Below are 23,963 nucleotides of genomic sequence, written 5' to 3'. Positions count from 1 at the left end.
GGAGGGGCGGCTGCCCCTGGCGCAATGGTTTATTGCAGGGGTAGGGGGTACCCTGACCCTAACCCTAAGGGAAAGGGGGGCGCAGTTTGGCATCTTTGCCCTGGATGCTGGATGACCTTGTCCCGGCACTGGTGGCAGAGAGGAAAAAGGAATGGCAAGGAGGACAGAAGAGAAGACGAGAGATGAGGAGAAGAGGATAGAAGAACAGAGTTGAGTAGGAGAGGAGAAGACAGAGGAAAGTTGAGGAGGAGGAGAGGTGAGAACAAAGTAGAGCTCAGGAGGAGAGTAGTGGAAGACAAAAAAAAACAGGAATGGCAAGGAGGAGAGGAGGAGAGAAAGAAAGAGGAGAGGTGTAGAGAAGAGGAGAAGACACAGGAAAGTAGATGGGAAGGAGAGGAGAGAAGGAAGGATAGCTCAGGAGGAAAGTAGTCGAAGAGAAAAAACAGGAATGTTGAGGAGGAGAGGAGTAGAGAAAAAAAGAAGACGAGAGATGAGGAGAAGATGATAGAAGAACAGAGTTGAGTAGGAGAGGAGAAGACAGAGGAAAGTTGAGGAGGAGGGGAGGTGAGAACAAAGTACAGCTCAGGAGGATAGTGGAAGACAAAAAAACAGGAATGGCAAGGAGGAGAGGAGGAGAGAAAGAAAGAGGAGAGGTGTAGAGGAGAAGACACAGGAAAGCAGAGGAGAAGGAGAGGAAAGAAGAAAGCAGAGCTCAGAAGGAGAGTAGTGGAATTAAAAAAAACAGGAATGGTGAGGAGGACGGGAGAGAAGAGGCTAGACAAGGAGAAGAGGAGAGGATAGAAGACAAGAGGTGAGTACATGGGCGTTCGCAGAACTTTTTTCAAGGGGGGGCATAATTTTAGGGTCACCCATGCGCCGCCCCTTTTCGACAATGTCATTATCAGATTATCATGGTCAGAGACTGCAGACTTAGTACAATCCCTAGGATAAGTAATGGATAATGGCCAACAGGCCCTCTTACCAGACCCAGCGAAACAACACCAGTGATCCCTCCGGCTGGAAGATCGCTCACGCGCCACGGGCGACTCTGGTCAGTAGTGTAGCATGTATGTACCCTGGCAGTGACTCAGTCTTTCTCTCTCTGGTGGTGCTGGACAGCATGGCTCTCTCTGGTGGCATGGGGCAGTGTAGTTCTCTCTCTGGTGGCGCTGGGCAGCGTGGCTCTCTCTCTCTGGCTTCTGCCCAGCACAATCCTTGTTCTTTTTCCTGTAGCACTCTCTCCCTCAGCTTTTTTCCCAGGCTACAGTCTCTCAATCTCTCGATCAAGCTGTATCCTCCTCCCTGTGGAAAATGGGGCCACCAATCTTTGGGACTACATGTCCTATGATTCTCTCCTCTCCTAGTCTCTTTTGATTGGCCCTCAGTTATGGCCAATAGGGAAGGAACAGAGCGGGCAGGAACAGTTATGGCCAATAGGGAAGGAACAGAACGGGCAGGAAGCTGGGCGAGGAACCTGGTGAGAGCCGTCGTCTCTTCTCCCTGACAGGAGAAAGGAGGGGGTGACCGGGGTAAACCTGATAGCACCGCTGCCGAGTTCTCTGCTGGACTGAGCATGGAAAAGAGCCCACAGTCGCGAACATGGGTGTGGGCTGCCCGCATCCCGATAGGGATGGAACTGTGTTGAATTTAAGATCTCATCTCTGATTCCGGGGGGGGGGGGGGGCACTTGACCCCCCTTGCCCCTACCTGCGGACGCCCATGGGTGAGTAGTTGGGGAAAATCACAGGAAAGTTCAGGACTAGAAGAAAAGAGAGCTGGGGAGGTTAGGAGAGATGAAAAGGAGAACAGAGGAAAAGTGCGGAGGGGTGAGGAGAGAGAAGAAGAAAAGGTAGGATGCGGAGAGGAGAAAAGAAAGAAAATACTGGAGAGGTGAGGAGAGGAAACTAAAGTCTAGACTAAAATAACGAAGACAAAAGAAGTCAAAAGCGAGAGGTTAGAAGAAGACCTGAATGTCCCAACTCGTCTGTAGAAACAAAACTTTTGGTGCCCTTAGTAACAACCTTCTGATGTGATCACTTACTTTACATAAAACATATCCATGTTTTCCGAATCCTGCCCTGACTTCCTGAATATAAGATGATTGTTTGTAACAATAATGAAAAAAAAAAAAAAAAAACCCTCCTCTTCTTTTTCTATGGGCTCGTGCCAAGTGTACCTAAATGTAAATTTGGCCCTGGACGGTTCCCACGGTCATCGGCTGTACAAATGATGATTTGAAGTCGTAGTATTTGTAGTAGTAGTGTAAAATTCTGTAATTTGTGAGTTTTCCTTCAATCTGGTAAGTCTATTTCCTCTCTGGAATTTATACTAAAAGAATCAATTATGTTGACGATAAACTATAATAATGCAAAATGAATTAAGGCACGGTTCTTTCTTGTGCGTATTTATATTTAATTTGAAACCTTAACATCTAGAGGCAGCTCTATAGAAATCACTAAGCAGGTGTGAGTGCATTATCCATATATTAAGCTGTGAATAGCGTCATCTGTTATGCGGCCTCGTCCCGTATTGCTCACTGTTGCAGGAACGTGAGAACAGTTTGTTTCTGCCGCATGAGCGAGCAGTGTGTGTGATAACTGCCACCATTTTCACCTTTTTGTCATACCGGAAATTCACATAAATTTATGAATGAGGCCGAGTGAAATATGTGCTATTCTAAGCACGGTGTAATCATTTTCTCCAGTTACGTAAAAGACCAACTAGTTCCAAAAATGTTATTTTAGTTTTGCGTGATTGCTTATATTTGCGCTTCTTCCTGGGCACAGCCTGCAGTATAAGGGTGCAGCAGCAACAACCAGCTGGTTAACCAGTGCCAACGCGGATGAAGGTACGGTGCCCTGAAAAAGTATTCACACCCCTTGAAATTTTCCACATTTTGTCATGTTTCAACCAAAAACGGAAATGTATTTTATTGGGATTTTATATGACAGACCAACACAAAGTGGCACATCATTTTGAAGTGGAAGGAAAATGATAAATGGATTTCAACATTTTTTACAAGTAAATGTAGCGCCGGCTCCTGACGCGCACAGGCTATATGTTTTTGAAAATTCATATTCCTAAAGCCACAGTTGGGTTTTAGGGCTAATTTTGCCAAATTATGGTTTCAGTACCAGTCTAGCTGGATTGCACTGGTTTCTCCTTGGCTGCAGGTGTCGCTGTCACCGCCAGCAAGTGGTAGAACGCAGTCTAGTTGGGTATATTGAGTACCTCGGAACCAGCCCAGTGGGTGTGTTGTCCTGCTGTGCATTCTGAGAGGTGGTATTTAAGGTACTGCAATCACGTGCTTCTGGGTAGTGATGGACGAACTTCCGACGGGACGTTTCGCGAACGCGAAACGCGAACGGGCACAAACGTTCGCGAAAACGACCGTTCGCCGCGGGCTCCATTGACTTCAATGGGAGGCGAATTTCGCAAACCTTTAGGTCGAATTTGCGGCCACGGGGTAATTATTAGGGGGTAGCACGTAGTCCCACCACCTGGACAATAGCATAATACATGTATGAGGTGAATTTGGGATCGATAACTACAAGCATTTTTTTTTTATTTGGGAAATTGTTCTGACAATTCAGGACTATGGAGCTAATGAAGGCAATGGAGGAGAGGGAAGGTCAGGGACCAGGGTAGGCAAACAAGAGGGTGCAGGAGATACAGAGCACTGACAGCAGCACCGTAATACAGAGCACTGACATCAGCACCGTGACATACAGCGCTGACAGCAGCTCCGTGACATACAGCGCTGACAGCAGCTCCGTGACATACAGCGCTGACAGCAGCTCCGTGACATACAGCGCTGACAGCAGCTCCGTGACATACAGCGCTGACAGCAGCTCCGTGACATACAGCGCTGACAGCAGCACCGTGACATACAGCGCTGACAGCAGCTCCGTGACATACAGCGCTGACAGCAGCTCCGTGACATACAGCGCTGACAGCAGCTCCGTGACATACAGCACTGACAGCAGCTCCGTGACATACAGCGCTGACAGCAGCTCCGTGACATACAGCGCTGACAGCAGCACCGTGACATACAGCGCTGACAGCAGCTCCGTGACATACAGCGCTGACAGCAGCTCCGTGACATACAGCGCTGACAGCAGCTCCGTGACATACAGCACTGACAGCAGCTCCGTGACATACAGCGCTGACAGCAGCTCCGTGACATACAGCGCTGACAGCAGCACCGTGACATACAGCGCTGACAGCAGCTCCGTGACATACAGCGCTGACAGCAGCTCCGTGACATACAGCGCTGACAGCAGCTCCGTGACATACAGCGCTGACAGCAGCTCCGTGACATACAGCGCTGACAGCAGCTCCGTGACATACAGCGCTGACAGCAGCTCCGTGACATACAGCGCTGACAGCAGCTCCGTGACATACAGCGCTGACAGCAGCACCGTAAGCAGCCCCAGGAGGAAGTCAGCACAGCACAGGGATGGTGTGATCCCCTCATAATAAGAACCCCCAGGAGGAAGTCAGCACAGCACAGGGATGGTGGGAGCCCCTCATAATAAGAACACCCAGGAGGAAGTCAGCACAGCACAGGGATGGTGGGAACCCCTCATAATAAGCAGCCCCAGTAGAAATATGACACCGCTCAACCTCTTCAAAGAGGAGGGTAGGGGCATATAGTACGGTGTGCTTTTTTGGGTCAGGGAAGTGAGCCAAATGAATTAAGAAGGTCTGTGTGCTTGATTCCAAAAATTGTTTATAGACATATACATGGTCTACTGATCACATGTGTTGAATTCCTCCGAGATCCATGCCTCATTCATTTTTAGAAATGTGAGGTAGTTAACACTGTGGTGAGCTAGGCGAGTACGCTTATCGGTCACAATCCCCCCTGCTGCGCTGAACGTCCTTTCGGACAGGACACTGGATGAGGGGCAAGCCAACAGTTCGATTGCAAATTGGGCAAGCTCTGGCCAGAGGTCAAGCCTGCCCACCCAGTAGTCTAGGGGTTCATCACTCCTCAGAGCGTCCACATCGGCCGTTAACCCAATGTAGTCGGACACCTGACGGTCTAGGCGTTCCCTGATGCTGGATCCGGATGACACCTGTCGATGGGTCGGCTGAAAGAATGACCTCATATCCGAAGTCACCAACACATCTTCAAACCGGCCTCTTCTTGCAGGCGCTGTTGGATTGGTACCCGCAAATCCTTCTCTGGGAGTGGGAATTGCTCCTCTGCCAGCGCACGCAAAAGCAGAATGCAGCATTTCTCGAAGCAAGGCCTGGAAGTGCTGCATTCTGACAGCCCTCTGCGACGGCGGTAACATTTCCGCCATTTTGTGTTTGTACCGGGGGTCTAAGTACGTTGCCACCCAGTACTGGTCCTTGACCCTCATGCTTTTTATACGGGGGTCCCTATTAAAACACTGGAGCATGAAGGCCCCCATTTGCACTAAAGTGGAAGCGGTGTGGTGGCCTGGCTCCTGCTCATCATCCAGGATAATGTCGTCCTCTTCATTCTCCTCTCCCCATCCTCGCACAACAGGGATCCCAGAAAGGTTTAAAGCATGCTCTTCTTGCTCCTGCTCATCCGCCCCGGCACCATCCTCCTCTGACTCCTCATCAGACTCCTGTTGTTGACTTGTCTCAGATAGAGTAGCCCCCCCTGGGAATTCATCCAGCATTGCGACTTCCTCATCTTCCCGCTCCTGCTCCTCCACAGCCTGATCAATGACACGACGCAATGCACGCTCCAGAAAGAAGGCATAAGGTACCATGTCACTGATGGCGCCATGGCTGCGACTGACCAGTTTGGTGATCTCCTCAAATGGCCGCAGAAGTCTGCATGTGTCGCGCATGAGCAGCCACTGGCGCGGTGAAAAAAAACCCAGCTCCCCAGAACCGTTTCTTTCGCAGAGTTCATACAGGTAGACGTTAACTGCACGTTTCTGCTGGAGCAGCCTATCAAGCATATAGAAGGTTGAGTTCCATCGCGTCGGGCAATCGCAAATAAGACGTCTGACCGGCAGATGGTGTCGCCGCTGAATGTCAGCAAGGCGAGCCATGGCCGTGTAAGATCTTCTGAAATGGGCCGAGATTTTCCTTGCCTGCCGCAAGATGTCCTGGACCCCAGGGTATTTGACAAGGAATCGCTGCACGACCAAGTTTAAGACGTGTGCCATGCACGGCACGTGCGTGATTTTGCCCTGTTTCAATGCGCTAAGCAGATTGGCACCGTTGTCACACACCACTTTACCAACTGTCAAATTGAGCGGTGTTAGCCACTCATCTGCCTGTGAACGCAAAGCTGAAAGGAGTGCCGGGCCAGTGTGGCTCTTTGCTTCCAGGCACAACAGACGCAGCACGGCATGGCAACGTCTCACCTGGCATGTGGAATAGGTTCTGGGGAGCTTGGGCGGTGCAGTGGAAGAGACGCTAGCAGCGGAAAAGGAGGAGGCAGCTGAGGAGGAGAGGGAGGAGGATGGAGTAGGAGGAGGAGAAGAAGAGTCAGGCCTGCATGCAATCCGTGGCGGTAAAACCAAATCTACACGGGTGCCACGGGTTACATGCTTGACGGCCGTCAGAAGGTTCACCCAGTGGGCAGTAAAACTGATATACCTTCCCTGCCCGTGTTTGCTAGACCACGTGTCTGTGGTCAGATGTATCTTGGCACCGACACTGTGTGCCAGAGATACATTCACTTGCCGCTGAACATGGCCATATAGCTCTGGGATGCCCTTCTCTGAGAAATACTTCCTTCCTGGGACCTTCCATTGTGGTGTTCCAATGGCCACAAATTTGCGAAAGGCCTCCGAGTCCACCAGTTTATATGGCAGTAGTTGGCGGGCTATGAGTTCTGACAAGCCAGCCGCCAACCGTTGGGCAAGAGGGTTATCCGGCGTCATCATTTTTTTACGCTCAAACATTAGGCCCACGGAAGCCTGCCTTTTTGCAGAAAAATGTGAGCTTGGCGTGATGGAAGGTGGAGTGGAGGACAATTGTGAGGAGAGAGGAGAAGGAGAAGTAGAAGACGAGGCTGGACGGTGAGAGCCTGCAGTGTGGCTTTGTGTGTTCCGTTGCTCCCACTGGGCTCGGTGATGGCTGCTCATGTGCCTTCTTAAGGCGGTCGTCCCTAGGTGAGTATTGGGCTTACCGCGACTAACGCGTTGACTGCAAAGATTGCAGATGGCAACGCTATTGTCAGCAGCGGACACGTTAAAAAAAGCCCACACTGCGGAGCCATGTGCCGGTGTCCTGGGAGCGCCAGATGTGACCGTACATGGTCGATGACTCGCTCCTGATACATTTGCAGTCTGCTTTGTCCCTGCTGTGCAATGTAAGTCATTGCTGCTTCTCCTCCCTATCTGCTGGTCCATATCTCCCTCTGAACTCCCCTCCTCTTCCTCTCTTGTGGGCACCCACGTGACATCACTAGACACGTCATCATCAACGTCACCTTCCCCACCGCTATAAGTAGAGTAGGCAGCAACACCGGGGACCAACCTCCTCCTTGGGCTGATCTGGGTACTGGCGTCAGACTGCTGAGTAGCGCTTGTTGCTACCTCCTCTTCCTGATCCAATACCAAGAGTGGCTGCGCATCAGAAATGTCCTCTTGATATGGATCGGAAAATAATTCCAGTGACTCAAGCGGAAGGTATGTGGTGGTGGTGGTGGTGGTCGTGTTGTTGGTGGTAGTGTCTTTGGGGGTGCACATAGCAGAGAGTGAAGAAGAGGGTGCAGATCGAGAGGATGAGGAGGGTGCAGAAGAGTAAGGCTGAGCGAGCCACTCAACCAAGTCTGGTGCATCCTTTAAAGTAATTGAACGCACCTTCTGCAACTTCCCACTTTGGCTCAAGCCTGTTGCTCCTGCCCTACCCCTACCACCCCTGCGGAAGGGCCTGCCTCTTCCTCTGCATGTCATTTTTTAAATGACCCTGTGACAAAACTCTTAGTCCCTATACCGCTGAAGGACTGCTGCAGTATAGGTGAGCGGTCAGCAGTGGTGCACGTCAACCCTATCTATTGTGGACCTATAGCGGTCCTTACAGAACAGCAGACTGTACCGCACTCAAGCCTATGTACCGTAGCACCCTATACCAAGTTACCAGTCCTTATAAGAACTTTTGTGGACCAAGCAGGTTGTGTATTAGTGTTTAGCAGACTGTACGTCAGTCCCTATACCGCTGAAGGACTGCTGCAGTATAGGGCAGCGGTCAGCAGTGGTGCACGTCAACCCTATCTATTGTGGACCTATAGCGGTCCTTACAGAACAGCAGACTGTACCGCACTCAAGCCTATGTACCGTAGCACCCTATACCAAGTTACCAGTCCTTATAAGAACTTTTGTGGACCAAGCAGGTTGTGTATTAGTGTTTAGCAGACTGTACGTCAGTCCCTATACCGCTGAAGGACTGCTGCAGTATAGGGCAGCGGTCAGCAGTGGTGCACGTCAACCCTATCTATTGTGGACCGATAGCGGTCCTTACAGAACAGCAGACTGTACCGCACTCAAGCCTATGTACCGTAGCACCCTATACCAAGTTACCAGTCCTTATAAAAACTTTTGTGGACCAAGCAGGTTGTGTGTTAGTGATTAGCAGACTGTACGTCAGTCCCTATACCAATGAAGGACTGCTGCAGTATAGGGCAGCGGTCAGCAGTAGTGCACGGCAACCCTATGTATTGTGGACCGATAGCGGTCCTTACAGAACAGCAGACTGTAACGCACTCAGGCCTATGTACCGTAGCACCCTATACCAAGTTACCAGTCCTTATAAGAACTTTTGTGGACCAAGCAGGTTGTGTGTTAGTGATTAGCAGACTGTACGTCAGTCCCTATACCAATGAAGGACTGCTGCAGTATAGGGCAGCGGTCAGCAGTAGTGCACGTCAACCCTATGTATTGTGGACCGATAGCGGTCCTTACAGAACAGCAGACTGTACTGCACTCAGGCCTATGTACCGTAGCACCCTATACCAAGTTACCAGTCCTTATAAAAACTTTTGTGGACCAAGCAGGTTGTGTGTTAGTGATTAGCAGACTGTACGTCAGTCCCTATACCAATGAAGGACTGCTGCAGTATAGGGCAGCGGTCAGCAGTAGTGCACGGCAACCCTATGTATTGTGGACCGATAGCGGTCCTTACAGAACAGCAGACTGTAACGCACTCAGGCCTATGTACCGTAGCACCCTATACCAAGTTACCAGTCCTTATAAGAACTTTTGTGGACCAAGCAGGTTGTGTGTTAGTGATTAGCAGACTGTACGTCAGTCCCTATACCAATGAAGGACTGCTGCAGTATAGGGCAGCGGTCAGCAGTAGTGCACGGCAACCCTATGTATTGTGGACCGATAGCGGTCCTTACAGAACAGCAGACTGTACTGCACTCAGGCCTATGTACCGTAGCACCCTATACCAAGTTACCAGTCCTTATAAGAACTTTTGTGGACCAAGCAGGTTGTGTGTTAGTGTTTAGCAGACTGTGCGTCAGTCCCTATACCGCTGAAGGACTGCTGCAGTATAGGGCAGCGGTCAGCAGTAGTGCACGGCAACCCTATGTATTGTGGACCGATAGCGGTCCTTACAGAACAGCAGACTGTAACGCACTCAGGCCTATGTACCGTAGCACCCTATACCAAGTTACCAGTCCTTATAAGAACTTTTGTGGACCAAGCAGGTTGTGTGTTAGTGATTAGCAGACTGTACGTCAGTCCCTATACCAATGAAGGACTGCTGCAGTATAGGGCAGCGGTCAGCAGTAGTGCACGGCAACCCTATGTATTGTGGACCGATAGCGGTCCTTACAGAACAGCAGACTGTAACGCACTCAGGCCTATGTACCGTAGCACCCTATACCAAGTTACCAGTCCTTATAAGAACTTTTGTGGACCAAGCAGGTTGTGTGTTAGTGATTAGCAGACTGTACGTCAGTCCCTATACCAATGAAGGACTGCTGCAGTATAGGGCAGCGGTCAGCAGTAGTGCACGTCAACCCTATGTATTGTGGACCGATAGCGGTCCTTACAGAACAGCAGACTGTACTGCACTCAGGCCTATGTACCGTAGCACCCTATACCAAGTTACCAGTCCTTATAAAAACTTTTGTGGACCAAGCAGGTTGTGTGTTAGTGATTAGCAGACTGTACGTCAGTCCCTATACCAATGAAGGACTGCTGCAGTATAGGGCAGCGGTCAGCAGTAGTGCACGGCAACCCTATGTATTGTGGACCGATAGCGGTCCTTACAGAACAGCAGACTGTAACGCACTCAGGCCTATGTACCGTAGCACCCTATACCAAGTTACCAGTCCTTATAAGAACTTTTGTGGACCAAGCAGGTTGTGTGTTAGTGATTAGCAGACTGTACGTCAGTCCCTATACCAATGAAGGACTGCTGCAGTATAGGGCAGCGGTCAGCAGTAGTGCACGGCAACCCTATGTATTGTGGACCGATAGCGGTCCTTACAGAACAGCAGACTGTACTGCACTCAGGCCTATGTACCGTAGCACCCTATACCAAGTTACCAGTCCTTATAAGAACTTTTGTGGACCAAGCAGGTTGTGTGTTAGTGTTTAGCAGACTGTGCGTCAGTCCCTATACCGCTGAAGGACTGCTGCAGTATAGGGCAGCGGTCAGCAGTAGTGCACGGCAACCCTATGTATTGTGGACCGATAGCGGTCCTTACAGAACAGCAGACTGTAACGCACTCAGGCCTATGTACCGTAGCACCCTATACCAAGTTACCAGTCCTTATAAGAACTTTTGTGGACCAAGCAGGTTGTGTGTTAGTGATTAGCAGACTGTACGTCAGTCCCTATACCAATGAAGGACTGCTGCAGTATAGGGCAGCGGTCAGCAGTAGTGCACGGCAACCCTATGTATTGTGGACCGATAGCGGTCCTTACAGAACAGCAGACTGTAACGCACTCAGGCCTATGTACCGTAGCACCCTATACCAAGTTACCAGTCCTTATAAGAACTTTTGTGGACCAAGCAGGTTGTGTGTTAGTGATTAGCAGACTGTACGTCAGTCCCTATACCAATGAAGGACTGCTGCAGTATAGGGCAGCGGTCAGCAGTAGTGCACGGCAACCCTATGTATTGTGGACCGATAGCGGTCCTTACAGAACAGCAGACTGTAACGCACTCAGGCCTATGTACCGTAGCACCCTATACCAAGTTACCAGTCCTTATAAGAACTTTTGTGGAACAAGTGAGTTGTGAATGATTAGCAGACTGCAGCAGAAGGGCAGCAGTCAAGTATAATATTCTTTCTATATTTGGAAGAAAGAATATTATACGTGTACAAGCCTATTACCGTACCACTGATACCAGTCCTGAAAAGAACCTTTGTGGAACTAATAGTAACAGCAAGTCTTTAAAATTATCCTCACTGCCTGACACACTGCTTCCTGCCTGTCCCTATACAAATTGGCAAAAAAGAGTAGGCTGGAACGATTAGCTGGAACAGCTCTTTTGTGGACCTGATAGTAACAGCTAATGATGATGATGATGATGATGATGAAGAAAGACTAATCTGGCTGAGCTGTCCCTAAAATAGCAGCATACAGCGCTCTGTCCCTTTATCTAAACTGACAAAAGAAACTCAGGCTGCTGACCTAACACCTATACCAGTCCTGAAAAGAACTTTTGTGTACCAAATAGCTAGCGTTTTCTCTGTCCCTACTCCACACAGGATCCTTTCCCTACAGTGACAGAAGAAAGAATGTAAAATGGCCACCGGATCGGGTGTATTTATAGGTTAGGGGGAATGTCCAAGTGTCCATGAGCTGTCATGTCTCAATTGGTTGTCCTGTAACACATGATAAACGTGTCACGAAAGGTTAAAGTTCTTGTATACATTAAACACGTAAGTCCGCCGGGGCGAACGACGGAAAAAGGCGTTCGAACCCGCGGACGGCGAAAGTCGGAAATTCGCCGCGAAACGACCGCCGGGCGAACCGTTCGGCCATCACTACTTCTGGGTTCCCGGTCCAGAAGAGATTTTCTGCCTGTTCGGTCCTTGTCCTCCTGACCAGCCCTCGTGGCCCTCCTGGCATGGAGTGCGGATCCATGCAATTCCAAGCCTCGGGGCTGGATAGCCTGAGGCGAAGCAACTGCAGGGGCAGGCCTGAATGGATTTGAGGCCATAGTGATTCAAAGGTGGTCCGGTGTCGTCTCGTCTAGGAAGAGGCCCAGCAACTGGAGAAGCATCCAGGGGAGGACTCTTCCGGAGAAGGCCACGCTTAACCACTTGCTTACTGGGCACTTAAACCCCCCTCCTGCCCAGACCAATTTTCAGCTTTCAGCACTGAGGCACTTTGAATGACAATTGCGCGGTCATACAACACTGTACCCCAGGGCCACTGTTAGAAGTCACAGGGCCCCGTACAACCTACCTGACAGGGCCCCCACCCCGGAAATATCAAGTTGCTAAAATGACATGGTCGCGGTGGTATGCTTTGCAGCCATGGCAGAAATTAGGGCAATGCTACTGCCACCTCATGGCACCTGTTTTTTTTTTTTTTTTTAACTTTTTTAAATTGCTGAATGGCAATTTTACATTGTGCGATCACATTGCAACTTTAAAACAATTATTTGACTTCAAGGTGCAGAGCAGCCCCATTAAACTCGATGAGACATTTGACAGGAGGTGCTGCCTGTCAAACTCTGCAATCTGCTCTAAAAATGCTGCAGCAATGGCATGTATACAGCCCTGTCTGACTATATGACAGCTGGCTTCTGTTGAAGGGGCATGACCAAAAAAGATCTGTCAACCCAATCAGTGCTCTCAGCCAACACAATAGAACAGCAGGGGAGATTGCTGTACTAATATCGGATTGGTAGTACAGTGGCTCCGACCTGAGGTGTCAGGTTTTTTAATTCAGCCTGCAGGGCTGAATATAAAAAACTAACAGTGTATATGAGGCATTAGGCCGTATTCACATTTGACGTTTCCTGAATGTGGGACAAAGTGCAAAGGTAGCAGGCATTTTTCTGTGCATTTTGGAAATGCACTACAAATGCTAATAGCGCTTTGGTGCCATTAATTGTTGACGGCACCCCATATGCAATTAGCACACCTGCGTTGTGTCATGTGGCAAATCTGCATGCTTAGGTTCTAGAACCTCTATGATGTGTTTGTTACACATATGGCAGCCCATTCAAATGAATGGGCTCTCCTATATGTGAAAAACAAGCAAAAAAATAAACACACGCAGGAATGTGTGTTTCCTCTACATGAAGTATAAAGGGGGCCTTAGGGGTGGTATATAGAGATGTCTGTCAGCTGGAGAGAGCGATGTGTCCACTGGTTCCTAGCTCAGCACTGCAGTGGCAGCTATCTGCACTTCTAGGCTGGCTCCATATTTACTTTTCTCCAAAATTAAATTACTGTCCCTTCACTCCAGCAGCAAGCAACCCCCCACTCACCCCTTTCAGCAGAAGCACTGCTCCATCCAAACACTGGAGTTCACCATGAACACAGCACAGTGAGAGAGAGCAGGATCTGGAGGTCAGGACTCAGTGAGGAGGTGGAGCAAACTTCCTGCTCAGTCATCACGCTGACCAGAGATAACACTGCCGACTGCTGGGGGAGCTTCAGAAACCAAGAAAGGCAGAGACTCTGCAGCTGTTTCCCTCTGCTTCAAATCGGGACACTTTGCCAGTATATAGACCTGATCTCCCTGCAGAGCTGCTGGAGGGAGAAAGCTGGCAGCGCTGTAAGGTGATCCACAGGGGTCAGAAGGCAGTACAGCTAGCTCTCCTGCCTTGCAGGTTCCCGGGCCCCTCTTCTGAAGTGACAGAGCTCGGGCCCCCTACAGGAGGGCTGGCTGTACTGCCCTATCAGCGGCCCTCCTGTACCCAAATGACATTTTTATCATTTTTTTCCCACAAATAGAGCTTTCTTTTGGTGGTATTTAATTACAGCTCGGAGTTTTTTTTTTTTTGCTAAACAAACAAAAAAAATGCAAAATAAAAAAAAATTAAAAATCATGTTTAATAGTTTGTTATAAAATTTTGCAAATAAGTCATTTTTCTCCTTCATTGAAATGCGCTGATGAGGTGACACTGGTGGGCACTGATAGGCTGCACTGGTGGGCACTGATAGGCTGAACTGGTGGGCACTGATAGGCACAGTTAAGGCGGCACTAATAGGCACAGATAAGGTGGCACCGATAGGCACAGATAAGGCAGTACTGATAGGCACAGATAAGGCGGCACTGATGGGCAAAGATGGGCACAGATAAGATAGCACTGATGGGTGGTATGGATGGGTGGCACTAAGGGGCACTGATAGGTACCACTGATAGATGGGACTGATGGGCACTGATAGGTGGCACTACTGGGAACTGATGGGGGGCACTGATGGGCACTGGTAGATGGCACGGATATGTGGCACTGGGGTGCAGCACTGTTGTTGAGGCAGATTGTGGGCACTGATGGGTGGCACTGTGGGTACTGATGGGTGGCACTGATGGGGGGCACTTATTTTATTACATAGGTGGCACTGTGAGGGGGCAGGTGGGCACTGATACGCTGGCCGTGATCGGCTTTTTTTTTCTCCTCGTGCTGTCAGCGTGAGGAGGAAAAATAGCCGATTACCGGCTCTCTTGTGTCACATGATCAGCTGTCATTGGCTGACAGCTGATCACGTGGTAAGGGGTCGGGATCGACCCCTTACTCCGATCCGTGATCAGGCGAGTCTCATAGACTCGCTGATCACAGAGCGTGCCCCTCAGGGGGCGTGCAGGCCGGTCGTGCATGGGACGATGTCAATAGACGTAGTCCTGGCAAAGCAGGTCCGCGCTGTAGCCGTCATTCGGCTATAGCGCGGATCTCTAGAGGTTAAGGCTGGTTTATCAGAAGGAGCCTGGAGGCTCAGTTGAAGGACACTTTGTGGATCTATATTCATACAGTATACAGTATCGCCGGACCGGCTGAGAGATACTGGTACCGTATCATAGTTCTCTAAATTTATCTACGTCCCTAGTCTGTGGCAGAGACTTTGCTTTACTTAACACCCTGCCGGCTGCTAGGCCTAGTGAGAGGAGGTCTATCCGGAGGTTGTGAGAATCCAGCTGTGAAAAGTTTGTTCTCTGGATTTTGCAGTTCCAAAAAAGTACCTGAACTTCCTTTCTAAAAATAAATTAGCCTAGATGGAGGTGAGGTCAAGAAGGTAACGGTAAGCCCAACAAAACCAGCAGCTCCTTCGGGGGGTTAGTGCTACGTAAATATCTGAAAAGCGTGAAGGGGCATTTATATTCAGCCCCCCTTACTCTGATACCCCCGAACTAAAATCTAGTAGAACCAATTGCCTTCAGAAGTCACCTAATTAGTAAATAGAGTCCACCTGTAATGTCATTTATTCTCAGTATAGATACAGCTGTTCTGTGAAGCCCTCAAAGTTTGTCAGAGAACCTTCGTGAACAAACAGCATCACGAAGGCCAAGGTACATCAGACAGGTCAAAGATAAACTTGTGGAGAAGTTTAAAGCAGGGTTAGGTTGTAAAAAAGATCCCAAGCTTTGAACATCTCACGGAGCTCTGTTCAATCATTCAAAAATGGAAAGAGGACACAACTGCAAACCTACCAAGACATGGCCGTCCACCTAAACTGAACTGCAAGGAGAGCATTCATCAGAGAAGTAGCCAAGAGGTCCATGGTAACTCTGGAGGAGCTGCAGAGATCCACAGCTCAGGGGGGAGAATCTGTCCACAGGACAACTATTAGTCGTCTCTCCACAAATCTGCCCTTAATGGAAGAGTGGCAAGAAGAAAGTCATTGTTGGAAAAAAGCCATAAGAAGTCCTGTTTGCAGTTTGTGAGAAGCCATGTGAGGGACACAGCAAACATGTAAAAGAAGGTGCTCAGGTCAGATAGGACTAAAATTAAATTTTTTTGGCCTAACAGAAAAATGCTATGTGTGGCAGAAAACTAACACTGCACATCACCCTGAACACACCATCCCCACCGTGAAACATGGTGGTGGCAGCATCATGTTGTGGGGATGCTTTTCTTCAGTAGGGACAGGGAAGCTGGTCAGAGTTGATGGGAAGATGGATGGAGTCAAATTCAGGGCAATGTTAGAAGAAAACCTGTTTCAATCTGCAAAGACTTAAGACCGGGGCGGAGGTTCACCCTCTAGCAGGACAACAACCTTAAACATACAGCCAGAGCTACAATGAAATGGTTTAGATCAAAGCATATTCATGTGTTAGAATGGCCCAGTCAAAGTCCAGACCTAAATCCAATTGAGAATCTGTGGCAAGACCTGAAAATTGCTGTTCACAGACGCGCTCCATCCGATCTGAGAAAGCGTGAGCTATTTTGCAAAGAAGAATGGGCAAAAAATTCAGTCTCTAGATGGTATGAAGGCACTGTATATGTCAGTGGCACAGCATGGATTTATATAGTAGAATAATGCCGCGTACACACGACCGGACTTTTCAATGGACTTGGTCCGGCGGACAATCTGACGGACTTTGCAGCTGAGGTCCGCCGGACTTTCAAACGAACGGACTTGGCCACACACGATCACTCCAAAAGTCTGATGGATTCGAACATGATGACGTAGAATAAGGAAGTTCATAGCCAGTAGCCAATAGCTGCCCTAGTGTCGGTTTTAGTCAGTCGGACCAGCACACAGACAACCGGAATTTTCCACTGGACTTGAGTCCAGCGGAAAGATTTGAAGCATGTTTTATTTCTAGGTCCGCCAGACTTTTGGGAAGAAAAAGTCCGCTGGAGCCCACACACGATCAAATTGTCCGATGGATTCCAGTCCGCTGGACCAAGTCCGTCGAAAAGTCCGGTCGTGTGTACGCGGCATAAGAATTTATTAAAGGCATCACATCACAAAAACGTGTGGATGCAATAAAGTCATGTGATGTGATTGATTTAACCACTTCCAGCCTAGGGCTGTTCTGTCACTCCTCTACTACTAAATCATCATTTAGAACCCCCAAAAATGATATATATATATATATATATATATATGTAAGAAGGCCAGTATGGTGGCCTGAATTTATGGGAGGAGCCCGGGGGGTATTTAACCAGCCCGTTCGCCTGTGGTGGTTGTCGGTTTCCGGTGCGCAATACCACGTCACTAGGCCGACAGCTCGTGTTGATCACCATTTGATTACCATTCAGACAAACGTCTCCCTTCTTGGAAGTCTCGTAGTTTTCGTGTTCCGTCCGGTTTTGTACAAATCTCCCCGGCTCGACTGCCGCAGGTAGGGGTCTCGATTGACCTTCATTTCTATTCATTTCTATTTTATTTGAGTGTCGTAAAACCCTGAAAAATGTCACATCGTTCGGGATGATACCGGGTTGTTAGCACTCATGTCGCACATGACCGCACACGCCCTTCATTTCACGGGCGTCGTTCGGTAGGTTGTCTGTGATACCTTGTTAGCTACTGGTTGCATAATCTTGTTCGTCGTGTTCCGCAGTCATATCGTTGCCAGTCGTATCTTGCGGCACAACGACCCATGCCTCGGCCACAAACTGGCTCACGTAGGCCATTTCTTCATTTCACCTGTCACTTACTACGCTCCGATTCTAATCCAGTTGCATCACCTATATGCGCCGATTCGTCCCGGGGTGCCCCTAGGTATTCGGCCTCATTTCGGTACATGCTCCAGAGTCCGCTCGTTCCAACCGTCCGGGTCTCTGTCATGGGTTCATTTCACGTCACCTACTACGTTCGAATCGATACCAGTCGTTTGCCAAAAAAAAAAAAAAAAAAAAAAAAAAACGCACAGGTTCGATTAAACGTGTCCCAAATAGCTTGGCCTCATTTCGGTACATGCTCCAGAGCCCGTGCGTTACCATTTCAACCCGGGCCCTGTCATGGGATTCATTTCACGTCACCACTACGTTCGAATCAATACCAGTCGTTTTTTATAAAAAAAAAAAAAAAAAACGCACAGGTTTGGTCGACGTGTCCCAGTTGTCGTTGGCCTCATTTCAGTACATGCGCTAGAGCCCGTTCGTTGACGGTTGCGAGTCGCGTCCTCTCCGAGTCGCAGCTCTACCATGGGAAAACATTTCATCCTCATCTAGTTCGCCCGGGTCGAATCCGGTCGCATTTCGTTTGCATCGATTCGCCCGGACGGTCCCACATTTTGTAGCTTTTTCGGCCTCATTTCAGTGCATGCTCCAGAAATCCGGGTTGGTTCCAGCCTCAGTTTGGGGCCGGCCATCCCAGGCCTCTGTCATGACAGTAGTCCTTCAATTCATTTCACTGTCACATTCCGCGCTCCGGTTCGAATCCAGTCGCACGATCGGATGCACCGATTCGTTCCGGTTCGCCCCCAGGTTGTTGCCCTCATTTCAGTACGTGCTCCAGAGTCCGTCCTGCTGTCAGTTGTACTAACGACACGACCAGTTTGTGCCTCTGTCACGGCAAATCGTGCTTCATTTCATGGTCACTTATAGCGCTCCGATCCGAATCCAGTAGCATCTATGATGCATCGATACGGTTCGGCGTGCCCCAGAGGGAACAGCCACATTTCATTTATTTTTCCACAGGTTGTCTGGCGCTGGGCCAAAAAAAAAAAAAAAAAAAACGGAAATCTCAAAAGGAAAACAGAAACAATGAGGGAATAACGGCGTGATGGTTTAGGAATCATGGCGCAGAAATATCTACTCACCGGTGCACTTCAGTTGTGTTAGCCAACTGCTTACGTCACATGCCAGTTTTCCTTGTTAGGCTCCTTCAAACAAATGTCATCTGTTGTTTCTCTCTCCAGGTCAGTCAAAGCTTAGTAGGTCCACCCTGCACCAGCTTGGACGTCGTCTCCCAGGTAAAAAAAAAAGAAAAAAAAAAAGAAGGGCTAGGAGTGGAAAAGGCAACAGCGAGACGGACCGGTACACATATGTATGTAGGCGAAGGAACGTCAGTATATATGTGTATTCGCGTTCGCTTCCGCCTTAGTACCCAAGCAACAGGTGGGCTCACTTGGAAAATAGAGAAACAGTCTTGACTTTGTCATCCTCTATAGGTTCCGGTCGTCCTTCTATCTTCCCCAAAAGAGATAGGACATCACTTCCAGGGCTCGATCCATCAGGAACCATGTCCCAGACCAGCAGTGAAGACCTTACTGCCCCCCTGTCACCTCGCCCGCCTTCAGTGGGCGACAGCATTCAGTCTGTCAGGGGCTGGACTATCCCTAGGCTGTCAGCGGAGCTCAGATGCAGGGGCATTCCCTTCCCAGCCACAGCTAGGAAGGCAGAGCTGTTTAGGCTCCTCTCTGCCCCCCCAGCTACCGCCGGGCCTAGTACCCCGCCTCAGGCTACGCTGCAGTCCATTTCTTCGGCCATAGGTCAACTGCATACCATGGTGTCGTCTCTGTCCAGCTCGGTCACGGATATTCAAACCAGAGTGACCCTCTTAGAAACACCTACAGCTACAGCCACCACTGTTCCGGATGCAGTCCCGTCTCCTCTACCAACAGGTACCGAAGGCACATGTCCCGTGGTCTGTCCAGCACATCTTGTGCCGGCCAGCATTAGGAAGGACATCTTGGACGGCAAGGATGTTAACCTTGCCTCCTTGCTCATTTCAGTGCATGACCTGGCAGAGAACAAGGCTTACACCTGGGGGGATGTATCCGTAGTTCTCAAAGCTAAGGACCCCAGGCTAAACCGGAAGCTATCCATCCCCGAGTTTACCCTAGCCTTCGGCATGCTCAGAGATGTCGTTTGCTCAGCCTCTCCTGCCAGGAGGGTTGAACTAGATTTGTATCTCCACACGGTGGTGGACCTGGGGTACAAATATGGTGGCTTTGCATTCTACGACTACCATCGTTCCTTCTCAGCGAAAGCAGCCGCCAAACTGGCACAGTTCCAGTCTCTCACAGACTGGAGCCTGATGGATACGGAACTATTCTGCCGGCATTTTGCCGGCCTTCGTTCACCCCTGTGTGCCGTCTGCCAGTCCTCCACCCATACCGCTCCCTGGTGCGCCAACATACCGGCTACTCGCCCGGTAGAATTCCCCTCCACCTCTGCCGCAGCCCCAGGCCCATCAGGCTCGGCACCAAAAAAACAGGTGGACAAGTTTGGACGCACGGTCCAAACCATTGGGGGTGCGGCCATCTGCAATAACTTTAACTACGGTTCTTGTAATTACAGCCAGTGCCGTCTACTGCATATCTGCGTTATATGCCACAGGGCGCACCCCAGGAATTTGTGCGAGGTCAAAGCGCACAAAGGTTCATGACTGAGCCGTATAGACGTACTTTGCCTGGGCTTCTACCTCAACACGCACCCCACGCCTTCACTAACCACCTTCCTCATAGGCGGCTTCACCGCAGGTTTTCACACCGGCCTCATCTCCCTACCTCACCAAACCCACGAGTGCAGAAACCTCCGCTCAGCAGCCTCTGACGAACAGGCCATCGACCTACTGCTGCAGAACGAGGTGGATCGAGGCTTCGTTATAGGCCCCTTCACTCAGCCCCCCTTCAATATGTGGAGAGTTAGCCCTATTGGGCTTGTCAAGGGCAAGTTTTCCAATAAAAGTCGTTTAGTGTATGACCTGTCTGCGCCTCATTCTTCTCACATCCCTAGCTTAAACTCATTGATCCCTTCTGAAGAATTCTCCTTAAAATATTCCTCAGTGGACATGGCAATCCAGGCCATCCTTAAAGTAGGCACAGGCGCGTGGCTGGCGAAAGCGGACATATCCGACGCCTTTAAACTGTTACCTATCCACCCGTCCCTCTGGTGCTGGCACGGGATTAAGTGGAAGGATCAATACTACTTCGCCACGAAGTTGACGTTCGGCTCCAAAAGCAGCCCGTGGCTGTTCGACATATTTGCCCAATCTCTCGAGTGGATTCTCTTACACAAGGTCGGCTGTCAGCAAGTTATCCACTACTTAGACGATTTTTGTTGATAGAACGGCCAGGCGCACCTCCCAGAGATCTCGACAAGTTAAGGACCGTTTTCGGGAACCTCAATGTTCCCATCGCTGAACATAAGGTGGACGGACCCGCACATTCAATCACCTTCCTTGGTGTTATTTTAGACGCCGGCTCCATGAAAGCCAGCCTGCCCCTTGACAAACTAACCCGCATCAGGGCGGCACTTCACGAGTTCATTCGGACCAGGGGATGTACTAGGAGACAGCTGCAGTCACTGTTGGGCATGCTCAACTATGCCATGCGCATTATCCCACAAGGCCGTTCCTTTATCTCACGACTGTTGGTCTACCTGTCTCAGGCTCAAGACCCGGATCATATCCTTTGCCTAGACACCGCAGCTTTAGCAGACCTGGCAATGTGGGACGAGTTCCTGTCCAACTGGAATGGCATCTCCCTTTTTATCCCGTGCATTTCACCTCTCTCACCACAGGTAGTCACAGACGCCGCGGCCTCTACAGGGTTTGCAGCAATTTTTGGCCACCATTGGTTCGCCGGACCCTGGCCTTCTCAGATACTTAGCATCCCGGGCTTTAGTCAATCCTCTTCACTCTTCGAGCTCTACCCCATGGTTGCAGCCGCCCAGCTCTGGGGCCCTACCTGGTCCGGACAAACGGTAGGCTTCACCACCGACAATCAGGCTACAGCCGAAATTGTCAATAAAGGCAGGTCTAAATCCCCCTCTGTGATGTCCTTCCTACGCAGGCTGGTGCAGCTGTCACTACAGCACCAATTTAACGTCATCTGCATGTTTATCCCAGGGAAATATAACCGGGCAGCTGACGCCCTGTCCCGCTTTAATTTCCGGTCCTTCTTTCTACAGGTTCCCAGTGCAGATGCCGCATCAGCGCCTATCCCGCATTGGTCGCAGTTGACCCTGGACTAGAGCCGCATTTACTAGGAGCCACGCAGCTCATCAACCGTTCGTTATCGGACAATACTCTCAAAGCCTACCAGGTAGCCTGGAGAACCTTCAACGCATTTCTGGTCACCTCCTCAGTAGGCACCCCCACAGATACTAGACACATTCTAGCCTTCATCTCGTACTGCCACAACCAACTGGCCTTGTCTTTTAACACCATTCGCTTATACTTAGCTGGTGTTCAGCACTTCCTTTCAATCCAGGATCCTACCAAACCCTCTGTTTTCTCGTCCCACGCTGTCCGAGCCATACTACGCGGCATCCAAAAGCAACAGCCGCCAGTAAAAGTCAAGCGGCTCCCCATCACCAGTGCCATCTTCAGGGACATGTCCACCATACTCAACAGCTACCCCTTTGGTGTTCTCCCCAGTCTGGTCATACAGGCAGCCATTTACCTAGCCTTCTATGGCTTCCTTCGGCCCGGTGAGTTCACTCACAACAGCCTACACGGCCCAGTCCTCCGCAGACGTCATCTGCTCCGTCACCAGGACCATTTCATCCTCCACCTCCCGGTAACCAAGACCCAGCAGACAGGCACCGGCGTAGACATCCACCTCTACAAAACCAACAATGCCTGGTGCCCGGTCACGATGCTTACACAGTTTCTCGCTCGGCTGCCCGAGCTCCCGGACTCTAGCCCACTTTTGCCCTTCCCGGTGAAACCACTAACTAACCAACAATTTATTAAGCATATCAGGATTCTCCTCCGCAACCTGCTCCTCAATCCTAGTGAGTATTCCGGCCACTCCTTCCGCATTGGAGCAGCTTCATCCGCATCCCGGCATGGGGTCCCGGACCACGTCATCAAAAGGTTGGGCAGGTGGAAGTCGGCCTGCTTCACTCGGTACATCCCTAACCCACAGGTGGAGATGTATCGAGCATTCACTCAACTGGCTCAATAAAATTAACCAGGAAACAATAAAACTCTCTTATCCCTACCTGACTGTTTTGCCCCCTTATTTTGGTATACCGTCCATTAGACCAGGGCACACTTTCAGGTCCATTTCATAGAAGGTGTCTCATGATAAGCTTGTTTTGTTCAGATACGTATCGGCCATAGGGCTCCAGCCATAAGTAAGAAGGCCAGTATGGTGGCCTGAATTTATGGGAGGAGCCCGGGGGGTATTTAACCAGCCCGTTCGCCTGTGGTGGTTGTCGGTTTCCGGTGCGCAATACCCTCCCTCCCATCCCCTTTTTAGGGCATTTATCAAAAAACATTTCTCTTCAATCATATTCATTCTAATTACTGGGTATGCCCCCTTATTTTGGTATACCGTCCATTAGACCAGGGCACACTTTCAGGTCCATTTCATAGAAGGTGTCTCATGATAAGCTTGTTTTGTTCAGATACGTATCGGCCATAGGGCTCCAGCCATAAATATATATATATATATATATATATATATTTTATCAGAGATCCTAGGGAATAAAATTACAGTTGTTGCAATTTTTCATGTCACATGTTTGCACAGCAATTTTTTAAATGCAATTTAAAAAAAAAAACACTTTCAAGGACATGTATGTTGCAGTGTGTTTTTGGTGCGTTCCAGTGCACATTTGATGCGTTTTATGGCGTTCCAGTACAGTCCAGTGCAGGAAAAATGCAGCATGTTCTACTTTTTTTTCTGGAATGGAACACACTGGAACTTCAAGGACTGGTGTGAACTATGCCACTGAAAATCATATAACTTACTTTCCATGCATTTTTGATGCAGAAGAAAAAAAACGCACTGGACTGCATGTGGTGTGAACTGGCCCTCAAACAAACATGTTTATGGGGGGCAATGACTCCAACAAATGTGACTTTGGAATTTTTCCAGGCATTTTATCTTTAGACATTTGCACCTCTAATCGTCTCCTGGAACAGATTTATTCACCAACACTAATAGAATTACTTTAGCTTAAACTGGTTTTGAAAAGAATGCATTTAGGTGTGATGGCTCTTTATATATATTTTTTTTTTGTTGATTTTAAAATTTGCAGCTTTTTTTTTTTTTTTTGTGCAAAACATACCGCAAGCAAAAGCCGACAGATGTAAAAAGGCAGAACGCTTTAGTTCCTGCTCCATTACTGCTGTGTAGAATATTCCAGCTCCGGCTGAACACGTTTCGTTACTCTCATGATGAGTGTGG

Source organism: Lithobates pipiens, unplaced genomic scaffold (genome assembly GCF_037356315.1).
Source record: "Lithobates pipiens isolate NorthernLeopardFrog02 unplaced genomic scaffold, aLitPip1_a1.2 Scaffold_10, whole genome shotgun sequence".
Classification (NCBI taxonomy): domain Eukaryota; kingdom Metazoa; phylum Chordata; class Amphibia; order Anura; family Ranidae; genus Lithobates; species Lithobates pipiens.
The sequence above is the reverse complement of the archived record's forward strand: the minus strand, read 5'-3'. Positions refer to the sequence as shown.